This window comes from Dasypus novemcinctus, chromosome 30 (assembly GCF_030445035.2).
Source record: "Dasypus novemcinctus isolate mDasNov1 chromosome 30, mDasNov1.1.hap2, whole genome shotgun sequence".
NCBI lineage: Eukaryota > Metazoa > Chordata > Mammalia > Cingulata > Dasypodidae > Dasypus > Dasypus novemcinctus.
Genome location: NC_080702.1, coordinates 32,299,488 through 32,322,471, shown reverse-complemented (window position 1 = coordinate 32,322,471; position 22,984 = coordinate 32,299,488). Strand labels below are relative to the sequence as shown.

General features: G+C 40.0%; 1 pseudogene; it reads left to right on the top strand.

Annotated features, from left to right (window-relative positions):
• The first annotated feature begins 1,529 nt into the window (after positions 1-1,529).
• On the top strand, positions 1,530-2,490 carry LOC101427263 (olfactory receptor 7A17-like; annotated as a pseudogene).
• The last annotated feature ends 20,494 nt before the right edge of the window (positions 2,491-22,984 follow it).

Sequence of the window (22,984 nt, the reverse complement as noted above, 5' to 3'; positions counted from 1 at the left end):
TTACAAATGCATAATGTCATGTGTCTACAATTACAGTATTATACAGAATACTTTCACTGCTCTGAAAAAATCACCTGTGCTTCATGTATTCATTACATCTCCCCACTCATTAAACCCTGTCAACAAGTGATCATTGATTAGTCAGTGTTATTTTGTCTTATCGAGATAGGAATTTGTATATTGGTTTATATCATATCTATGTACTGTTTTTACCTTCATTTATTTCAATTTGCAGCAGTCATTTGAGATTCATCCTCCCTTTTGTGGATAGATGGAACATTTCTTTTTGAACTCAGAGTATATTGCTTCGTATAGGTATAGCACAGTGTTTATTCACCCATGGAATGACTTTTTGGCTGCTTACAGATTTTGGAGAATATAAATATACCTGCTAGAAATATCCATCCATGGGTGTTTGTGTGGACTTAAGTTTTCATATAAGCTACATATGTACCTAAGGTCACAATTGTAGAATTGTGTGGGAAGATGATACTTAGTATTGCAAGAAACAGCTAAACTGTCTTCTGCTTCTACCATTTTGTATTCTCAATAATGAACAAGAGCCTATATTGTGCCACATCCTTACCAGCAATTGTTATTTTTAGTGCTCAGGTTTTTAACTATCCTAATAAGCATGTGGTGAAATATCATTGTGGTTTCAAATTTGAAATTTCCTTATGCCAATGTTGTTGACCTCTCTTTGTTTATGCTTATGTGCCAACAGTATATGTTCTTGGTGAGGATTCTGTTCAGTAATTTTGCCAAATTTTAAATTGTGTATTTGCTTTCTTATTGTTGGGTGTAAAGAGGTATTTATATCTTTGAATACAAAGCATTTATCAGACATGTGTTCTTTAAATATTTTCCCCAATCCTATTGATTTTCTTTTCATTCCCTTATCAATTCTTTCAGAGAGTAGCAGTTTTATATTTCAATAAAGCCAAAGTTATACATTTTCTTCTCTCTTTTTCATGATTTGGCTATTAGATCAAAACTCTCATCTCCAAACCCTGGTCCCTAGATTTTCTTGTATGTTTTATTTCAGAAATTTTATATATTACATTTGACTTATAAAAGTATGATTGATATTAAACACATTTTTCTGTAAAATGTGGTAATATTAATTTCATTTAAATGTGGTGCTACCATTACTAATAAACATTACTTCAACCTTTTTCATCAAAGGGTACAAAATTAGTGGTTAAAATATATGCTTAATAAAATAAATTTTAAGAGAATTTGTAGTGGAAATTATTGCCATGAGTATATATTTCCAATTATGGACAAGGAGAGCGATTCCCCAAAATTACTAAGGAGAAGTAGGAACATTTGTTTTCTCTGACATTTTCCATTAAAGCATACTAGATCTCTCTCTCTCTCTCTCTCTATATATATATATATATATATATAAGAGGAAATCGTGAATTTAATGTATATACGAGCCATAGAATTTATGATAATTTGTGTGTCATTGTTTGTGGCCATATTCTCATTGTTCTGGTCTCTTTTCTAGTACTTTCATCAGGTACATGGAAAACCAAACAAATGTTTTAGAATTTGTCCTCCTTGGTCTCTCAGAGGATACTGAATTGCAACTTCTCATCTTTGGACTGTTCCTGTCCATGTACCTGGTCATCGTATTTGGGAACCTGCTCATCATCTTGTCCATCATCACTGACTCCCACCTTCACACACCCATGTACTTCTTCCTCTCCAACTTGTCTTTTAAAGATATCTGTTTCACCTCCACCACTGTCCCAAAGATGCTGCTGAACATCCAGACAAAGACCAAGACTATAACTTATGAAAACTGCCTCAGCCAGATGTTTTTTTTCATACTTTTTGGGCAATTAGAAATCTCCCTCTTGACTGCAATGGCTTACGACCGCTTTGTGGCCATCTGTCACCCTCTGCAGTACAGTCATCATGAAACCCCAGGTCTGTGGCCTCCTGCTGCTGACATCCTGGTTATTGAGTGTTTGTGTCTCCCTTTTGCATGACTTAATGGTTTTGCGATTGTCTTTTTGTACAGAGTTGGAAATGCCGCAGTTTTTCTGTGAACTTAACCAGGTGATCCAACTGGCTTGTTCTGACACTTTCCTCAATGAACTAGTGCTGCATTTTGAAACTGGACTTCTCAGTGTTATTCCCTTCATTGGAATCCTTTTCTCTTATTCTAAGATTGCATCCTCCATTTTGAGAATTTCAATAATGGAGGGCAAGTATAAAGCTTTATCAACTTGTGGGTCTCACCTCTCAGTAGTGACCTTGTTTTATAGCACAGGGCTTGGAGTATATCTTAGCTCTGCTGCTACCCAAAACTTAAGGGCAATTGCAGTAGCCTCAGTGATGTACATGGTGGTCACTCCCATGTTGAACACTTTTATCTACAGTCTTAGGAACAAGGACATAAAGAAGGGCTTAAAAAAACTGAGAAGCATTCTCTCTGTAAAAGAACCCTTTGTGTCAAGTTTAGAAAAATGTTCATAACACAGTGATTAAACACTGGGAGATATAAATATAGAAACTTTGTAAGTGACTAGAGAGATAATTTGTTATTCAATTTTCAGAATTCAATTTTTTAAAATTTTTACATATCAAGGAGACCTGTTTATTCAGAATTATTTAGCATCCTGAGATCTCTCATTGTTTTCCCTGGAATCAGTATTGAAGGCAGAAACTACTGTTTGGACATTCAGCAGTAAAATATTTAGGAAAGGTACTTCCATACATATATAATTATTGCAGGTTCTGGAGGGATGAAGGTGTACTGCAGTCACTGCCAGATGAAAGCAACTCATTGTATTGTATGATTTTTGTGAAAAATAATCTCACTCCACAGGCTGGGGAGCAGCTTCCGGAGTTTTCATTCATTCACTCCAGAAAGATGTCACATCCTGAAATGGAGACATCATCTGATTTGGTTTACAATAATCACATTTCAACTCCAATTTGGTCCTTTCTCCTGCTCATATCCAATGATACGATAAGTGAAATTGTTCTCGACGTAACAATCCCTGATTCTTCAAAAATTGATGGTCTCAATAATTTCTGTGATTCTTCCAGGAATTTAACATTGCCGTTTAAAAATTTTTTTCATAGGTAAAGGAAATTTCCAGGAAATTTCTCTTGGTACTTCCTATAATAACAGTACACATTTATAGATCATAAAAGGCAATATGCATGCTTTCCCCATTTACAACTATGTCTTCTTAACTATTTAACCCAGATAGTAGGCCATAATTGTAGGTTTTTATGTAGACCTACTTTGTTCTTTGTGAGACAGACTAAGGTGAATGCTTCATCCATTTCTTCATCCAAGGACTGTCACTACAACTGGCAAATCAGAATGCCGTTTGGGATTTATGATTGTTCTGAGCTGGGAGCAATGTTTTGGGAAAAAATAATTGTATTCACTTGGGAAACCTTTGAATTCAGTCTTTTTGTTTGTAATTTATTAGCCCACAGGTTCAGGCTCTGCTTTTAAGTCATATCCACATCAAAACTGCAATATTCATAGAAGGATATTTCATTCATGCAGGCTTATAAAATTTCCGTGGTTTGATTGCATCATAATCTGAGAATTAAAAATCTTCAGCTTATCATTCTGTCTGGAAGTATCTCCAGTGCAAATAAAAGACCCATCTCACTCCACATTCCTTGAATTATGGTTACCAGGAAAATAAATTTTCACATAAACCAGTCCTTCAAAATCTTTCTTAGGCACTGTCTTTAGAGGTTACTGCAAACAATATGGAATGATTAAGTTAAACATTTTGGCTTTTAATATGTCCAAGGCAGGTATAATGTGATGAATATGCACCACCAGAATGACTCCTCTGGGCACTGAAACCATGGTATAAGGCCATCTGGGGTGTTAGCTCTCTCCTACCCTTTTTAAAACAGGTAATGCAGATGCAATATGGGTCCCAACAATTTGGTTGATAAGTGAGGGTAGTGAAGAAAGTATTTCCATCACCTTTAGGAAAAAGTAGATTTTTGGGGGGATGAGTGAGCTTTCCTTTTACTTCCTTTTCGCTTTTACTTTGAAGCCTTATATTTTACACCTCAGCCTGCAGATTTGACAGGCTGCAAGCAGGTGAAGAACGAATGGAAATGTGTTAAAAAAAAAAAAAAACTCCTGTGCTTGTAAACAGGCTTCTTTTTTTTGTTTTTATTTTTTTAATATTACATTAAAAAAATATGAGGTCCCCATATACCCCACATCCCCCTCACCCCACCCCTCCCATAACAACAACCTCCTCCATCATCACGGGACATTGATTGCACTTGTTGAATACATCTCTGAGCTCTGTTGCATCACATGGTCAATGGTCCACATTATAGTTTACAATCTTCCCCAGTCCACCCAGTGAGCCATGGGAAGACATACAATGCCTGGTAAATATCTCTGCAGCACCACCCAGGACAGCTCCCAGTCCTGAAAATGCCCCCACATCAAAACAGGCTTCTGAATGAATCACTGTGTTCCACAGAGCAGGCAGGAGAAGTTGGCAAGGAGATGTTTTACCTGCCACAGAGGCTTTAATATAATGTGGATGTCTCTTTGGACTTGCAAATTGTTCCTATGCAGTTTATTTTTATTTAATCAAATAAACAAGAGATTTTTTCCCATGTGAAAATATATTATGAATCATGGTTTTCCAAGTTACACATGCACCAGAGGTTTATATTTATCCCCTGGAAATAGTGTCATTGATGTTCCCACTCCCAAAATTTGATGATAATTTCCCCGATTCCTATCCTACATGAATGTCATTTTGTAATCAGTTCATTTACCAAAAAGTTTACCTGTGTGGCTTATTTTCTTCAAGCAGAAATCTCCACCTGTATGATTTATTTTCCTTAAGGAGAAATCTCCTAAAAAATAGAAATTTTTTTTTTAATTTTGAGAAAAAAAATATAGTTAGCCTGCATACTCGTCATATTGAGGAAGTTAGAGTTATGCTTTTCAAATAATTGGAAGTATAGAAAACACTGAAGAAATAAGCCATCTTAGAAAGTTGATACTTCTGTTATCATCAGGAATACTGTACTCTCAGGCAGACTCCCCTGAAGTTACTGGCTCCATAAATATGCCCCTTTTCTGCAATTAGTTAGTAAGAGGCTCTTGCCTTAAGTACTAGTTAATAGGGACCATACCTGCTAGTTTCCCTTCCCTGGAGTATAGGACCACTAGCCAGAAAGAGGGAGAAAAGTATGCTAAGAGAGAGAATGGAAGGAATACCAATGACATGGATGCAGTAGCCACTGGCGTTTCTGAGGGCAAGGAGAGGGAAAAACAGGTGTAACAAGGGGGAATTTTTGTGACTTCTGGAATTTTCCTGAATTACTTTACAATGACAGACACAGGTCATAATATATTTTGCCATAACCTAACAGAACTGAATGGGAGAGAGGGTAAACTGATGTGGGCTATGGGTGGCAGGCTGTTTGTCTCTTCAGAGATAATCTAAACTATCTGTGACTTGTGGGTGTGGGATGATGAAAGGCTGCAGTCCTGCCCTTGGGGAGCAGGAAACAGTTTAACAATGCAAGGGCTATAAACTTTAAGTATTCAGGGGAAATGCAAACCAAATATGCTAAAGGCTTATCTAGAATGTCTGGAGTCCATGCTAAAAGCTTACCTAAGATGTGGAAGATATATATACTAATTGAAGCCTATTGAGAACTGAAACAAAGTGACCATTTGGCCTTTCCTCGAGGTATAAAAGACATTTGAAAATCTTGTTCAGGGCTTGGGATTCAAACTGAAAGCTCCCGAGTCTGGCCGGCCGTCAATAAACCATTTTTCCATCTCAAAATCATTCCTGAGTCCTGGCCTCTCTATAAACAAATAATTGAGCCTCTCTCAAATTCTACAACATTTTTGGTGACTCTGGTGGGATAACAAACGAAGGCCAGAGACGGTAGCATTTTGCTGCCCCTTCCAAATCACCAAGGAAGCTGGGAGGACTTGGGTGAACCCCAAATCTGGGCACCCCTGGATTAAATTTAATCCAGAAAAGATGTGGGCTCCACCAGAATCTTCCTCACAAAAATGGAGGGCAATGAAAGGTGTGAAGAGAAAGATTCTGGGAACGAAAAAGAACTCCGAACATGGAAGAAGGTAAGACTCCCCGGGTGAGCAGTCTGGAAGGCCCTAGCTTTAATTGCTAGGAAGGGGAGGCTGATCACCTCCCGAGAGAACCCTAGTAGCCCCAGAAAATTGGGGGGAAGCCATTCTCTCTAGGCTTCGGAAAAGGAGAAAAACCGGGAAAAAGCCCTGGTGTTTTGGAATTGTCTAGTCTTATATCCACTAAAGGAGTGGAGTCTTGATTTTAGTAAAAAGGGCTATTTATAGGTTCAAGTCCTAATGTCCTGGAAATTGGTCTAGATTAAGAAAAACAAAACTTGGTTACAGGAAAATGGATTGGCTTTTCTGGTGGAGCTTGGTCAGCGTGTAAAGTTTAAACAGTGGAAAAGTCTAGCTGGAATCTTTTGTTATGGTGCTAAATTGTGAATGAATTTGCTTTATACCAAATGTTAAGTGTTCTGAGGTTTGTGATGGCTGTGGGGGCAGCCATGGTGAAAATATATATAAACTTGTGGGTCAGATTAGTGACCTTTGTGCTTCTGTCTGTGTCAGCTCATTGCTAGTGTTGGAGTTGTGTCTTTATGTAAAGTAGAATTACAGCTGAGCTGGAGCCCTCCCTTGCCATTGGCAAAGGAGTGAAATGATTATGGGGCAAATTGAAGAGTCTGGATATTTGCGGAGTCCAGATGTTTGTGCATGCTCTGCTGTCTTGTCTCTGGTGTGGCCCTTTGCCGGGGCTTGGAGGCCATCTGTGTCCGCGCCAAGCACCCAAGTTTGTTGGGAATGTCCCAGTCAGGTGGCTGGGTTCCTGGGAGAGTTGCCAAATTTGAGTAAGTTCTGTCTGCCCGTTTTGGCTGAAAGCTGGAAAGGGGGGAGTGGCTTGCCCCATTCCAGTGAGTCCACCCTTCTATTCATAAGCCGCATTCCTGTTTGTTGTGCCCCTGACTGCCTGGAAGGGGGGGAAGTGAAGAGGGTGAAAAGCAGAATCAGAATAAATGCAGTAAATTTCCCTCCTTAGGGTGTCAAAGCCAAAATACCTTTGCATTCTGCTCAGGTTCTTAGAAGGTATTGTAGTAACTTTAAGTAAGAGAATGTGTTCTGTGAAGGTAAAATTTGTCTTAAGGGTATAAATAATTATAAAAGTTTTACAAAGCATTGTTTAAATTAAGGTATTTAAATGGCTAATTTCAGAAGGTCATTATTTAACAAACTGAATTAATAATAATAATAATAAAAGGCAATTTTATAACAAACATATTCGGCAGCCAGTCTCCCCTGCCAAATTGCTTCCAAAAAACTGTTTCTGGTATTACATGCTACTAAGTATTTAAAGTGAAGAAAAGTTCATTATTTTAACAAACTTGTTTAGTATTAATGGCAATTATATGTTGTAAGAAGTTTGCCTGGTAACTTAGTATGTGGGATATATGGAGTGTGTTTTTATTGTTAAGGAAACAGAAGATGATTTTGTCCTAAGATAAAATAATTGATTATTGGAAAGAGTAGAGTGTGGGACAGAACCTGAATGAATACTGAAAGTGTAGAAGGTTTGTGGAAGGAAAATTTTTATGATTAAAATTGAATAAAATCAATATACAAAGAATATCTTTTATCAATAGCTTCTTGTGCTTTAACCTCATCATTTCCTCAGTGTTTGAAGAAGAGTCTTACCTCTTTTAAAAGAACATTTTATGTTCTAGAAATCAAATCCTGAAAAGTAGCCTTTTATTTCATACTAACTGCAAGAGATTTATTCTTTTACTTTAAAGGAAAAATTAAAGTAGTGGTTAAGTTCATTTAATATGTTATAAGTTGAATGAAAGGTATTTAAAGGTGTTATAAAATTAATAGGTTTTAAAAAAATTAATAAAAACTGTAACTAAGAGTTAAAATCATTTATAAATGCATTTATATTATAAAACAGTGGAAAGACAATAACTGAGATTATAGCTGGGTGAATTTAGCCTGAAACTATTATTTAAGTGTAAATTCTACACTAACCTTTCCTTTGTTTATGGTTACTTCAAGCCTAACCTCACCCTTTGCCTTTGCCTATGGTTATTTCATAATTGAGAAGAGCTGGGACATCACTGTCTCCTCTCCTGGTATTAGTAACCCTTTCTCTCATGAATTCAAGTGTAAACTAAATAAATTGCTGCCTGATAGAATAAGGTTAAATGGCCACTGGAGTTTTATTATCTCCAAAATCAAAAAGGGGGGTGGAGGGGGAGAAGTCTCCTGCCTTAACAGTCAGTGTTCCTAAGAGTGGCAATTCATGAGAGAAAGCAGTCTGTCTCCCTGAGGCTTCAAATAGCCTCAGTAAATATATATAAAATTAATCTTGTTGCTTATCCAAAATTCTGCTAATTTCAAAGTAAAATATAAAGTTCTAAAACAAAATGGTGCTAAGGCATTGAGAACATGTTGGTTATTACAATCCATTAAGTAAGAAAGAAAATTCTTGTGGTAAACTGCATGGTCATAGTGCAAATTAAGAAGAGTTTCAAAAGTCTTTGAAATGTTTGCAGTCACACTTGTTTTGTAAAGATTAGAAGTTCAAAGTAATTAAAGTTATGTTTTTGTCTCAAACTATTTATATCTGCCTATTTGCTCAAATTGTTGAGGTTAAATATGCAGTTATATAAGTAATATGTATTTCTGGACCCCTAATTAATTAAGCTAAACAGTATATAAAATTATGCAAATTATAAGTAATATCAGTGAGTTGTGTTTGTGTCTAACTCTTTGTGTCTGCCCATTTAAAAAAAATGCTCAATGTATGTCTTCATACATCAGGATAATATCAAATTAACAAATAAAAATTCTTAAAAAAAAGTCTATTCAAATTGTTAAAAATTAAATATGCAGTTATATTTATAAATATTCTTAAAGCCCAAATTAAACTAAGCAGAATGAAAAAGTCATAGAAATCTGATTATAGAAACAATTGGGAAAGGGCCTCCTTTGCAAGAGCTTTAAAGACAAGACTAGGTGTAGCAGATTAAACCTATCTACTAGGCTAGGGAATTAAGAATCAGTTTGCCTGGTAATTTCCCAGTTTAAACCTTTGTCAGCCATAAAATGCAAAAAAAAAAAAAAACACAAAGATTAGGTTAATTTTCACATAAGAAAAATGTTGATGTAACCTGGCGGCCTGCAGCCTCAGTCTCCCACTCCCGGGTTGGACAGCAGTGGAGGCGACCAGTTTAGGCCAGTCCTAAGGGCAGTGGAAGGAGGCCCAAGAAGGAGCTAACTAATTCGGTGCCATTTCAGCACTAAATTCTATTCCTTATTTGACAAAGGGGGGAGCAGGTAAAAACTAAAATGGTTGGAATGTGATAGAAGAAGCAGTTAAATCAAACTTTTGCGTGGGAAAGTTAAATCTCAGATAAGCTGTAACTTCTTTTTTTTTTTTTAATTTTTTTATTTTTTATTGACTTTGTAATAATATTACATTAAAAATATATATGTGAGGTCCCATTCAACCCCATCCCCCCACCCCCCCTCTCCCCCCCCCCAACAACACTCGTTCCCATCATCATGACACATCCATTGGATTTTGTAAGTACATCTTTGGGCACCTCTGCACCTCATATACATAGGTTCACATCATAGCCCATAATCTCCTGCATTCCATCCAGTGGGCCCTGTGAGGATTTACACTGTCCGGTGATTGCCTCTGAAGTACCATCCAGGGCCGCTCCATGTCCCAAAGACGCCTCCACCTCTCATCTCTTCCTGCCTTTCCCCATACCCTTCGTCCACTATGTCCACTTTTCCCATTCCCATGCCACCTCTTCTATGTGGACATTGGATTGGTTGTGTCCATTGCATCTCTATGTCAAGAGGAGGGTCAGATTCCACCTGGATGCTGGATGCAATCCTCCCATTTTCAGTTGTAATCACTCTAGGCTCCATGGTGTGGTGGTTGTCCTTCTTCAACTCCATCTTAGCTGAGTGTGATAAGTCCAATAAATCAGATTGTAGGTGCTGGAGTCTGTTGAGGCTCAGGATCTGGCTATCACATTGTCAGTCCAGAGATTCAAATCCCCTAAATATATCTTAAACCCCAACATTAACTGCACCTCCAGCACATTGGCATGAAAGTCTTATGAAGGGAGATCCCATCTGAGTCCAGATTCATCACACATAAACACCATTTCCAAAGAGGGGCCATCTGACCTGGTAGTTAACCCCATCGGCCATGACCATAACTTCCGTGGGTCTCTTTAGCCCTCAAAGGAACCAATATCTGGGGGTTGTATCTGCTTTATCTGTCTCTCTGACTCCGCTCAGTTGTGCATGAGGGCAAACCTTCTGCCAGCCTCCAGACTCTTTTTTAGAAACTCGTAGCCATATAAACTCATTTCTCCTTTCCATTTCCCCCTTACTTTAGGTCAAACAGCATTTTAAAGTCATGGTATTTTATGTAGACATGGATATTCTGCTGATCCGCATTGAACCTTCCGTATAAGGTCATTTTCCAGTTGCATCATCAGTTGGTAGTTGATAGTGGTCCCTCGTTGCCAGGGAGGCTCATCCCCGGGTGTCATGTCCCACGCTGGGGGGAAGGCATTGCATTTACATGCTGAGTTTGGCTTCGAGACTGGCCACATTTGAATAACATGAAGGCTGACAGGAGGAAATTCCCAGGCACAAAGTTGTTCTAGGCCTTGTTCTTATTTTGGGTTTATCAGCTCACAAGCATAGTCATTAGCATCAGGGGCTCACTGTTGAACCCTCACTCCCTCCCGGTCCCCGCCACTGTACCTGGGAGACTGTCGCTGCTCCCCTAGGGACCACGACAGAGCACCACTGGCCAGGAACCCAGTACCCCCCCTACTGTGGTTTTTAATTGTTGCCACTATGAGTATATCCAAACATTACCATGCACCCTGGACATAAGTTCTTTACAGCTCCCTGTCAGCCATATATCACCTGTCATTGGTACCCCATACCAGTATCCCTCCATTGCCATTGTTGAAACACTCTGTGATCCAGAACTCCCTGAAATTTGAAGCCCAATATAATTTCATGGTCCCTTACTAGGGAATGGCATATAGCGATGAGCTTAAAGGATAGATAAAGAACTTGGATAAAGTTAGATAAAGAACTTAGATAAAGAATGTTGACTTGAAAAAATTCCACATCCTATCTTTTTCTTCCCCCCCCCCCCTAATTATTCAGCTTTTCTTCACAGGAGTCCTAGACCACAGCAATGTATATATATAATATACAGCACTCCCACACATCCACCAGAAAACCTTTTCCCTTCCACAGTGATACTCTTACGCGCTATTCATATCATATTTACTTAAAGTGATGTACAGAGTCTGAGACATTAGCTCTCTAACAAGGTGACATCTGTGCTTACATTGTGGTGCATACTTTAGGATACACAGTTCTTTACATTTTTAGTTATCCTATGTTTTACATTATGGTTTACATTATCAGTCTGTTATCTCCTATATGTTATAGTGTAATATTACATGTTTTATATCCATCCTTGTGTACTCTCAAGAAACTCCTCTCTTACCCCCCATTTACTTTGGTTCCACACATTTAACGTCCATTTTCCCTTCCACCTTGGTGTACTCAGTGATAGCCAACCTCCGTTTCCTGAGGAGCCACTTCCAGAGATAGATGGAATAGTGTTCAGGTCCTAACTTACTCAACTGCCCCAATGCCCTGGGAGCCACCCTTTCTCTCGAGGGATACAGTTCCCTGTATTTGATGGCATTAGTCCTCCCCAGGATGTGGGTCCACCCCCACTCTCACTACTTGGGTTTCTACCCCATGGTGTCACCCACTCTGGCAGAATGAGCATTTAGACATTCCCCAGGAGCCCGTCCTGCATCAGACCCTCCCCTCCGAGCATTCTAAACAGGTAACCCTCTTTATTATATTTTGATATGATTTTCTCGGCATTTTACTCTCCACCAACACCTGACCCTCTCCTGTGTTCGTATGCTACCCCTCCCTCCCCCCACTTTTAGGCAACGTTACCCATCCGTCCCTCCCCAGCCACCCTCAAACCCGCAAAGCCCCAAGCAAAGGCAACCCCTTGCCCCCCTTTTATCTCTTCTTTGTGTTCATACTTACCACCATCTCGTCTTAAATTCCACCCCTGCAGACATCGGCTTATATCCTTCCTCCACCCTCCGATTTCCTGTAAGCCTATCGTTCAGTCTCTTGCTATCTAGGGCAGCTTGTTTATTTCATATCATTGAGGTCATGTAGTATTTGTCCTTCAATGTCTGGGTTGAGATAAGCTGTAACTTCTGAAGTATCCATCTATGGAAAAACAGAGGAAGAGCTTGCATGCTAGGCTTAGGGGTATAAATTGTGTCATTTTTCTTTGTTCGGGGCACCAGCCATATCTGGCTCTGCGCCCCTTCTTGCAAGATTGAGAATAAATTATTTTCTTCTCCACATTCTGGTGAGCCTTAATTTCTTCCAGAAGATTTCTTTCCAACGAAATAAAGGTAATTAGTGGCTCTATTAACAAATTTCAGTAAGTAAAGAAAAGTCCATAAAAACTATGGAGAGATCTTTCCTGGGTTATGATTTAAAAATATTAAGTAATTGTGTAATGTGTTTTAAAACCTGGTAGTCAGTATGCATGTGTTTTAAAACCTGGTAGTCAGTATGCTTTTAAATTATTAATTTTCATAACTTAAACAAAGAAAAGAAGTTTTTAGCTTCCTGTAAGGGAAAAAGAACATTCCTTGCATAAACTATTATGGTTTCAATTTTATTTAACTTGAGTGTAATCTCCCATAGTTAATTTATAAACTAAATTAACATTATATGTACAAAATCTTTACAGTAATGAAAATTGTAAGTTCACATTGGTGAAATTAGACTAAAGGAAAAAGATTGTAGATATGCTCTCTTAAATAAAGAGTAAATTTTTTCATTGCTAATTGTAATTTAGTAAGTTTATTTAAACTTGAGGTGGCTAGTCAATGTGGTTATAGTCCATTATAAAGAGTTTGTAAAACATCTTCCAAACTGAAAATGTTTAAATAGTTCTAGTTGTAGAAGTCATTGTTAACTAAAAAAACTTAGATTGGTATGGGTAGCAGAAATAACTTCATGATAATAAACCTGTCTGAAGGCCACCGCAAAATACACATTTAAGTAAATGGTAATAAAAAGTTGTCTTGATTCTATTGGAAATATTCTGTTTTCATTCTAACAATGAAAAATAATATTTTCCTCTATTACTAAAGTAAAGTACCTACTGTTATCTTCATAGTAAAATTGTGTAAGTAAATAGTCATTTGATATATGTATTGCATTAAGTTGTTTAAAATATATATAAAACAAGGAATAAACTTTAACATTGTCAAACTCTCGTGCATTCAAACCAGGCCTTGAATACATTACAGGTGGCCTCTCCATGTGAGTTATTGGCTAGGCTGGTCACTGACCCCTCAATTAAAATATGTGCTATATCAGTCTCTGGTTCTGCTCCTGAAGTCGATGGAAACTATATTGCAGTTTCAAGCTCCTGCAGCAGCCAATAATGACTCGGTACAGCCAAGTGTACAATGGATATCGCCTCCAGACTGGCACTGTTCCATAGTGCCAGAGAGCACTATGCACCAGGCTAGTGGAATCCTGGAAAATCTCTCTAAGATGAAGGATGCAGCAACTTGCTCACTGCGTTGAAGAACATGCTAAGTGAAGCCATGATACCAGGATACTGTAAGTGAAACCTAAACACAATTGGCATTATGGCCTGCTCTCATGGAGAGATAACATGTAAGGTATTACAAACCTGAAACTCAAAACTAATAATTGCGACTTTGAATTCTTATGCATTAAGTAATACATTAGTTAATATTAAGTGCTGTACTTTTATCCTGTACTAAATATATGCCTAATAATTGTAATGTTATCTTTTCTATTTTGGATCAAGTGCAGAAGTATATTAGACATGTTAAATTCCTGGTAAAATCATTTTCTAAACAGTCAATAACATGTCTATAGAATAAGGTGGCAGTCTCAGCCAGTCTCAGTCAACTTCTATATTCTGCTCTACTCTGCTGTGTAGCAAAAGTGAGGCTTGCTTGCTGATGGTGAGTCACCTATTGAACAAGTCAAAATTGCTAGAAATTGTACAATGAAAATCAAGGTGTAAAAATCTTTATTCTGTAGTTCTGATCACTCCCACAGGTGAAAACTAAGAGTATTTCCAAATTAGCATTCTAATCCTGAGTGAAGCCAGTTGCCCAAGGAGTGCCAGTTCACCAGGAGCATCTGACAGAGTGAATGAGTGTCAATCATTGAACAGCTTGGAATGTGTCTTCAGACAAAGCTAAGTGTCTGTTGCAATTTCTCTCTAAAGATGAATAACTTAAAAAAGAATATATATATGCTGTTCCCACCAGCTTTTAAGGAATGACATCTTTATAGGCACCTAATCTTGTCTACCCCTGTAATCCAATGTGTCCTCTTTTAAAAACAGGTATTCCAAATTTTTAATTAAGTTTGTTTCTTTCAGAGTGAACATCTTATTAACCATATGAAAACTTCATCCAACTTCGTACAGAAGGCCAGATCCATCTTCCTCCAGTTAGAATAAATTAAGAGTTTTACACCTTATTAGGCAATGACTACAGCCCATGGCCAGCAGGAAGCGGTTACAGAAAAGAGATCCATCTCCCTTCAGCACCCCTTTTAAATTAAAGGTGTACACTCTTCAAGGGTATAATAAAATTAATAGATGGATCTGGAACCTGAGTGGAAATCCACGTGAGTGCCAGTGGCAGCAGAATAACTGCAGAAGGCCCCTGTCCAAGATTCTGCTGTCCAGAATGAAAAGTTCTAACCTTCTAAAAACAGTCCTGGATGCTGTACTAAAGACTGATAAATAATCAATCAAAACAACAAACAGCCATCCACCTCATAGCTCCAACAATAATTATGCCAAAGCTTAGCAAGTTAAACTTTGGCAAAAGGGGAGGAATGATGTGGGATATGGGTGGAAGGCTCTTTGTCTCTTCAGAGATAGCTAAGCTGTTTGACTTGTGAGTGTGGAACGGTAAGAGGCTGCAGTCCTGCCCTTAGGGAAAATGGCAACAGGCTCCAGTCCCAGGAAATGTTTAACAATGCAAGGGCTATAAACTTTAAGTATTTAGGGGAAATGCAAAAAGTAAATATGCTAAAAGCTTATCTAGAATATCTGGAGTCCATGCTAAAAGCTTACCTAAGAGGTGGAAGATATATGCTAATTGAAGCCTATTGAGAACTGAAACAAAGGGACCATTTGGCCTTTCCTCTCTGTATAAAAGACATTTGAAAAGCTTGTTCGGGGCTCGGGATTCAAACAGAAGTTCCTGAGTCCAGCCAGCCATCAATAAACCATTTTTCCTTCTCAAAATCATTCCTGAGTCCTGGCCTCTCTATATCAAATAATTGAACTTCTCTTAAATTCCACAACACAATGTCTGTGAGACATTTGAGAGGAAGCAAAATAGCTGACACACATTCACATTTACAGCACATATTTTAGTGTTTACCATACAGTATTGCTGCATAAATACCTGTTGAATGACTGAGGAAACAAATGTTTAAGTGAACTAAACAAATATTGGTCAATATGAGGGAGAAATGCAGTGAGACAAGAAGTAATTCTGTAGAGAGATGAAAGCCCCATATATGAGAGCCAACTCCAGAGGACAGAGTTTGGAGGTAAGATATTTTAGAGTACTCTGAATATCTCCCAGAATGAGTGATTGGGAAATCATTTTGGGAAACCTTTTGCAATATTAGACTCACATCTAAAGAGAGGTGACCTCCTAGGAAGGAAGGAGTTCACTGGGATAAGAGATGAACATGGAGCTCCAAAGCTGTCTCTCAAGGGTCAAAATCAGCACAAGTATTCATTGAGTTTTTCTTTCTTTGTAGAGAAGAATGTGTCAGTGGTAAGAGAGACAAAAGAGCACAGATTAATGATGCTTATGGGAATGGAATCCCTCAAGGCATGGAAACTCAGTTGTTCCCTTGCACTGTTTCAAATTTATTTTAGTAATCTCTGGTGCAGAGAAAGGCAATTTTGTCTTCTATAGACCTTGTGGGTGGTTCAGACTCACTTTTCTTCCTGGAAGGAGAACATTCATTTCCATCCATCATTCAAGGAACAATCTGCATTGCTGGACTAGATCCTGCCTTGATAATTTCTGGGTGAGTCACAGAATCTTCACAGGTGCTGGGGGGCATGTATTCAAACTCCAGGGTCCCCTCTTAATGGTAGAATCTTTAGGGACACCAAAAGGTTATGCACATAAAGAAAATTTAAAATACAATGTCCTGCTATTTTAAACAGCCTGATGTGGAGGGAGATAACAGATACAACAAACTGTCTTCATTCTCCAATGTGACTCCTCTGGTGTTAGCTCTCATTCATGGGGCTTTCCTCTCTTGGCAGCATTTTCCCTCACTTGACTACTTCTTCTTTGTCTAAAGCTCTTGGAAGCATCTGTTTAACCACATTCATTCATTTTTTTATTTCAGTCATTAACCAATATTTAGTCATCAAATACCTCATGGTAGTCACAAAATATTATTTTAGGAATAAAGTAATGAGTAAGACAGATAGTCATATATATATATATATATATATATGTCTTTCTACTGGGCCCTTTCCATGGAAATTGTAAGCAAATGCATTTGTGTTCACTGCCATGTATATATGCACATACCTGTAAATATGTCTACACGCAAACTTCTGTATCTAATTTCACCTCCATATAAGTTAATACCAATGTGTCTAACTGTAAACTATTAAAACAGTCCAGTGTCCTGCCCTTGTTTATTTGTAAACTTCCACAACACAGGGAGAATCATATTCCCCCATCTTCCCTCCATTGACTTCATTGAATGATAACAGTGTAAATGTATAGGAGTAAAAGAATTCTTAACTCATACTGAAATGGGAGACAACTGTATCAACTAGAGTACTGTATTTATGTACAGTGTCCACTGACTTCATTTTACAGACTCGGTTCATATCCAATATTGTTATTTCAGTAAATGTCCCCCCATTACCTTCAGTGAGGACATTTCATGCATTTTCAGAGAGTCAAATCATTTTAGAACACTGCATATCTTGTAAATTAATTTTTATTTTCATACATTAATGTTCCCTCTTTTTGTTGTCAATTTCAATGGGTTTTGACAAATGCATGTCATGTGCCTACAATTACAGCATAATGTAGAATAGTTTCATTGCTCTAAAAATTTCCCTGTGCCTTACTGATTCAACCCTTCTGCCCCTCCATATGCCCCTAGCAACCAGTTATCACACTTTCTTTTATATGAAGTCTCTGTAAAATTAAGGCTTTGTATGATGATTTTGCCTGAACATCTTGTGATAAATAACATGACTTCACTACTTTCTTTTTTTTCCTTCTGTCTTTTCCTTGCAGCAGTTTTAACAATGAGGAATGCCATGATTTTTTTTTATTTCCTTATATTCTTTACCCAAAAAAAGATTGTAGACACTTTTGTTTTTATAGTCTATACCCTTTGCTAGACAGTGAAGGGCACCAATGCAGAACCCAATATGGATTCCTCCAATGAATGGATGAATTTCACTTAAAATCCATACAATGTAGAACTGGGAAATTAACTGAAAGTGGGTCAGGGATTTTTAGTTAAATAGTGCTCATGGGATCCTCTAAAAGGGGATCAGTTTCATAAACAAAATCTAGAAATTAATTACTTCTCTACAAAATATGAATTATGAATATGTTAGTCTTTTTTTTCATTAATTCATTTATTTTAATTGTATTTTTTGAAGATACATAGATCACAAAAAATGATACATTAAAAAGCATGAGATTCCTATGTACCCCACCCCCACCCCCCAGTCCCCTCACATTTTAAAAAAAATGTTAGTCATGTCCTTTCTCTATTTCTGGATAGTCACACCAAGCAGATGGAGACAGGAAATGTAACACGAATTCTAGAATTTCTTCTTTGGGATTCTCAGAGTAACCAGAATTCCAGTCCTTTGGCTTTGTCTTTGGCCTCTTCTTGTCCATGTTTGTTGCCACTATCTTTGGGCATGTGTTCATCGTCCTGGCCACTGTCAAAGTCTCCCACCTCTGCACACCCATGTACTTCTTCCTCTCTAACCTGACTTTTTCTGGCATTTGTTTTATTCTTCTACCACCACGAAGATGCTGCTGAGTATCAAGAAGCACAGAAGTGTGATAACCTATGAAAGTTGCTCACCAAGATATACTTGTTCATTTTCTGTGGAGGGTTGGACAATATGCTTATTAATACAATGGCCTGTGAAAGCTTCAAGGCCATCTGTCAACCCCTGCAATACATGGTCATCACTCAAACCCAGCTCTGTATCCTCCTTATTCTGGGTTCCTGGATAGTGAGTGCCTGCATTTCTTGATAGAAAGCTTAATAGTCTTGTGACTATCATTTTGTAACACTTGGAAATCCACCACTTTTTCTGAGTATATAATCAGATGACCTAACTTGCCTGATCTGACACCTTCATCAATGATGTAGTGATGTTTTTTGCAGCTGGGCTGCTGGGCGGAGGACCATTGATTGGCATCATTTACTCCTATTCTAAGATTGTTCCCTTCATATGTGTAATCTCATCGTTTCTGCAGAAATATAAACATTTTCCACCTGTGCATCTCATCTAAGAATTTTCTCCTTATTTTACTGTATGAGTCTAGGAGCGTATCTTAGTGCTTTTGTGCTGCATAAAGCACATGCAAGTGCAGCAGGCTCAGTGACGTATGCTGTGTTCACACCCATGTTGAACACCTTCATCTACAGTCTTATGAATAAAGACATAAAGGGGCTTTGAAATTATTTCTGAGCGGAATGCCAAAACTTTTTCTTGGTCCTGGATTGAAGAAATGCTGTGATTTCAGGGCTCAAACACTCAGAGATAGAAATCATGATTCTTTAAACTTTCTGATACTAAGACCTACATAAGAAGTGTCACATATAACCCTAATAAATATGTTGAAGGAAAAGTTGAAGTCATTCATTTTATTACTAAAGAAAATAGTTGCTTTTGACATCTTGCGGCGGCTTGCTCGGTCGGTAGAGGTGGGGTCTGGCTGCGGACGAGGGGTCGGTCCAGCTCTGGACGAGGGGTCGGTCCCGCTTGGGACGAGGGGTCGGTCCCACTTGGGACGAGGGGTCGGTCCGGCAGCAGACGAGGGATCGGTCTCACAAGGGGTTGCGCGGTTCGGCTGACGGGGTCGCCCGGCGAAGCCGGCGATGAAGGGGTCGCCCGGAGAAGCCGGCGACGAAGGGGTCGCCCGGAGAAGCCGGCGACGAAGGGGTCACCCGGAGAAGCAGGCGACGAACTGGGGACAAGGGAGGCCAGGCCCTTGTCGGGGGCTCTCAGGACTGGAGGGCGCACGGCAGAAGAACTACCGCGGAGACAAGGTAAACACGCAAGTCCACTTTACTGAGGGAGAGGCAACAGTTTTATAGGGGCTGGGGAAGGCTGATTGGTCGAAGCCATGCCCTGTTCTGATTGGTTGCCGGCGAAAGGTCAGTGGGCGGTACTGGACGGGGGAGGGGTGGTGGTTAGAGATTGGCTGTCGCTGTTGCTGGGGGAAGGGGCAGGGTTTAGGGATTGGTGGCTGCTGCTGCTGGGGTGGAGGGCAGACTGGATTTTTCCGCCCACGCCTGGCTGTTGCTGCTGTTGGGGGAAGGGAAAAGGGCGGGCTGGATTTTTCCGCCCACACCTGGCTGTTGCTGCTGTTGGGGGAGGGGAAAAGGGCAGACTGGAACTTTCTGCCCTGCGCCTGCGCAGGGAGAAAGAAGAAGGGTGCTGCCCCACAAGGCATTGTGTGGCGCTATCCGGGAGGAGGGGCGGCCGCGGAAGCATGGCTGCCGAGAAGGGGAGACCCGAGGGCACTCTGCGCCCATGCCGAGCTTCCTTCAGGGGTGGCGGTGAGTCCGACCAGCCACCCTATTATGGGGGCAGCGGCTTGGCCTGCCGTGGCTGCTCCCCCGCCAGGCCAGCAAACCACACTTCAGCCTGAGGGGTGACCGCATTTCCCCCTTCTTTTCAAATAAGCACCAGGATGGCAGCAGCAACAAGTAGCTGAGGCCCAAGAGGCAGTAAGCAATGAGGGAAGCGGGGCTGAAGAGGGAGGTGAGTATGACGGGGATACAAATGTACAATTGGGGGGGCGGTATCTTGCCGTTGCAAGCAAGGGTGGCCAATGTCCAATTCTCGTTAATCTCGGCGGCTATAAGGTCCATGTGCTGTTAAAAGTCCAGGATGATAGCGCGTTACAGGTGGTTGATCTCTTCTTGGTGGCGAAGAGCGGCAGAGGCAGACTGTGTGATGGTCTGGAAGATTGCAGCGGTGAGGACAAGTCGCGTCAGGGCACCAGCGTCGGGAGTGGTGGAGACGTAGGCGAGGACAAGAAGGCCAAGGTCTTCACGGGTGCGAGAGAGGCCAATGTTAATGGGGCGGGCTGACATGGGGCGGCCCAATCTGCAACGCAGTAGGGGTTCAAGCGAAAAAAGGAGGGGGGCGGGGCACGAGAAAGGACGCTTTGGATGGCTGAGAAGAGGAGTGAGGTCGAGACAGGAGGAAGCTCCGCAGAAGTATGGGGAGGCAAGAGCAGAAGCGTTATTGGATGCTAGAAAGCAGGCCGCGGGCCGGGGAAAGCGGGTTGCGGGCCGTTTAGCAGGGCTGGAGCTGCTTGAGAGCGATGGCGGCATGGGGGGCCGTGGTTACAACCTTCTGGGGTGGTAGCGGCTAGACAGATGGCGGAAAATATTATCAAGAAAGCAAAGGTTATGAGGAAGAAATAGAGTATTAAAGGCTGTGGGGGAAGTGAGAAGATCATTTAGAGGATAGGGTTGAGAATGGTATGTTTAAGACAGAAGCTTTGTGGTTTGTAGGAGACTGCTTTATAAACGAAGGAGAATGAGGGCAGTAAATATAGTAACGATAGATAGGAAGATGACAGTGAGGAGGAGTCTTTGTTTAAGGTTCCAATCGTCCGGCACAACAGTGGCTAGGCCTATAGCGAGGGGTGTTGCTAAATAGACAATGGCTGCAAAGACAAAATCATCTTCTGTTTCCTTAAGAATAACTTTTCTTTAAATACTTAGTAGCATGCAATATTAGAAACCGTTTCCTAAAAGCAAGTTGGCAGGGGAGCTTGGTTGCTGTTAATCTTTCCTGTTATAAAATTACCTTTTATTATTATTATCATCAATTTAGTTTTATATATATATATTTAAGAATGACCTTCTGGAATTAGCCATTTAATACCTCAATGTAAACTATTGAAGATAAATTTTATCTTTACAGAACACATTCCCCCACGTAAAGTTATCACAATACCTTTTACACTTGCCGCATGCAAATTAAGTTTCAAGAGTTTATGAAAAATTAGCCATCTTACTTTAGGACAAAATATGTCTTTTTGCAAAACTTATTACATTTCCGTTAGCATTTTTACAAACTTTTAACCTTTTTAATATTCATATAAGTTTTACATTCTTTATATTATCCTGTGAAGAAAAATAAGTTATTCATTTTAATCTAGGCAAGAACAACTTTTTATGAAGACGTACAGTTAATTTTGTTAATTAAGACTTACAATTTTTTTTTAAATTGTAGATATCTTATTAACATTTAAACTTATGTATTAATATAATAAACTTAAGTATTAATATAAGCGCTTATTTAATTTTTGGCCATTTGAATAGAGCTCTTTTAAAGATTTCTAGTAATTTATATTTACCATCCGGAGGTATCACAATATACGTTGACATTGAACGAACAGACAGACAAACACAGAACAATTACAACACATTAACAGAAATATATAATTTATTTACAGTTGACTCATAATTCTTACTTTCTTGGTATAGCTGCTTTTAAATCCTTTTTTATATAGCATATCATAGATTATACCCTTCAAGATTTCTGGACTTCATGTTGCCTGTAATAAGCCAGGAGGGAATCTTTTACCTTCCTGCTCCACAGCAAAAGTGACCCTATCTATAAGGCGAGTATAGGTGTCCGGGTCCCAAAGCTGACACGTGGTAAGCCACGGATTAAAGGGGAGAAGAAGGTCCCAATATACTTGAAGCTCTTTGAAAGAGATCTTACACCGGTGAGTGTCTAGGAGACCGGTGAGGGCCCGAACTTGTGGGGCTTGCTTAGCAGATAGGATGTTACCCATTGCTAATGGCCTTTTGGAGCCGATAAGAAAAGGGGCCCTTACCTTGAGAGCGCGGCGATGGGAGCCGAGGTGCGCGGTGAGACGAGGGGTCGGAGCCGGTGGGGCTCCGACGGTGGTCGCGGGCCAAGAGAAGGCCCCGACGAGGGGAGGGCGGGACGACGAGCAGTGGAGCAAGGCAAAGGGGAGCAAGCGTGGAGGGGAGGAGGCAGAGGTGAAGGCAGGAGAGGAGGTGCTCAGGCACGCGCTCCTGAGAGTTTTATTGGCGCCTCTTAATCATAGCGGGTCGGTATAAGCCCCCGACATGGAAGGAGAAAGCCATCCAGCGATTCTCCCAGACTGCCGTGGATCATATGAGGTCACCAAGGTTCAGGAGCAGCAATGCAGAGTGAAAAGATAGGGGTGAGAAGAGAGGAGAGCGTAGGGCTATGGTAGGATTACTTCAGACGTGCAAGCGCACGCTCCCGAGAAATCCAAGGCTCCTCTTAATCATAGCGGGTCGGTATAAGCCCCCGACATGGAAGGAGAAAGCCATCCAGCGATTCTCCCAGACCGCCGTGGATCGTATGAGGTAGCCAAGGCTCAGGTAGCAGCAATGTTGCACGAGAGAAGTCCCAAGGTGAGAAGAGAGGAAGGCGTAGGGCTGTGGTAGGATTACTTCAGACGTGCA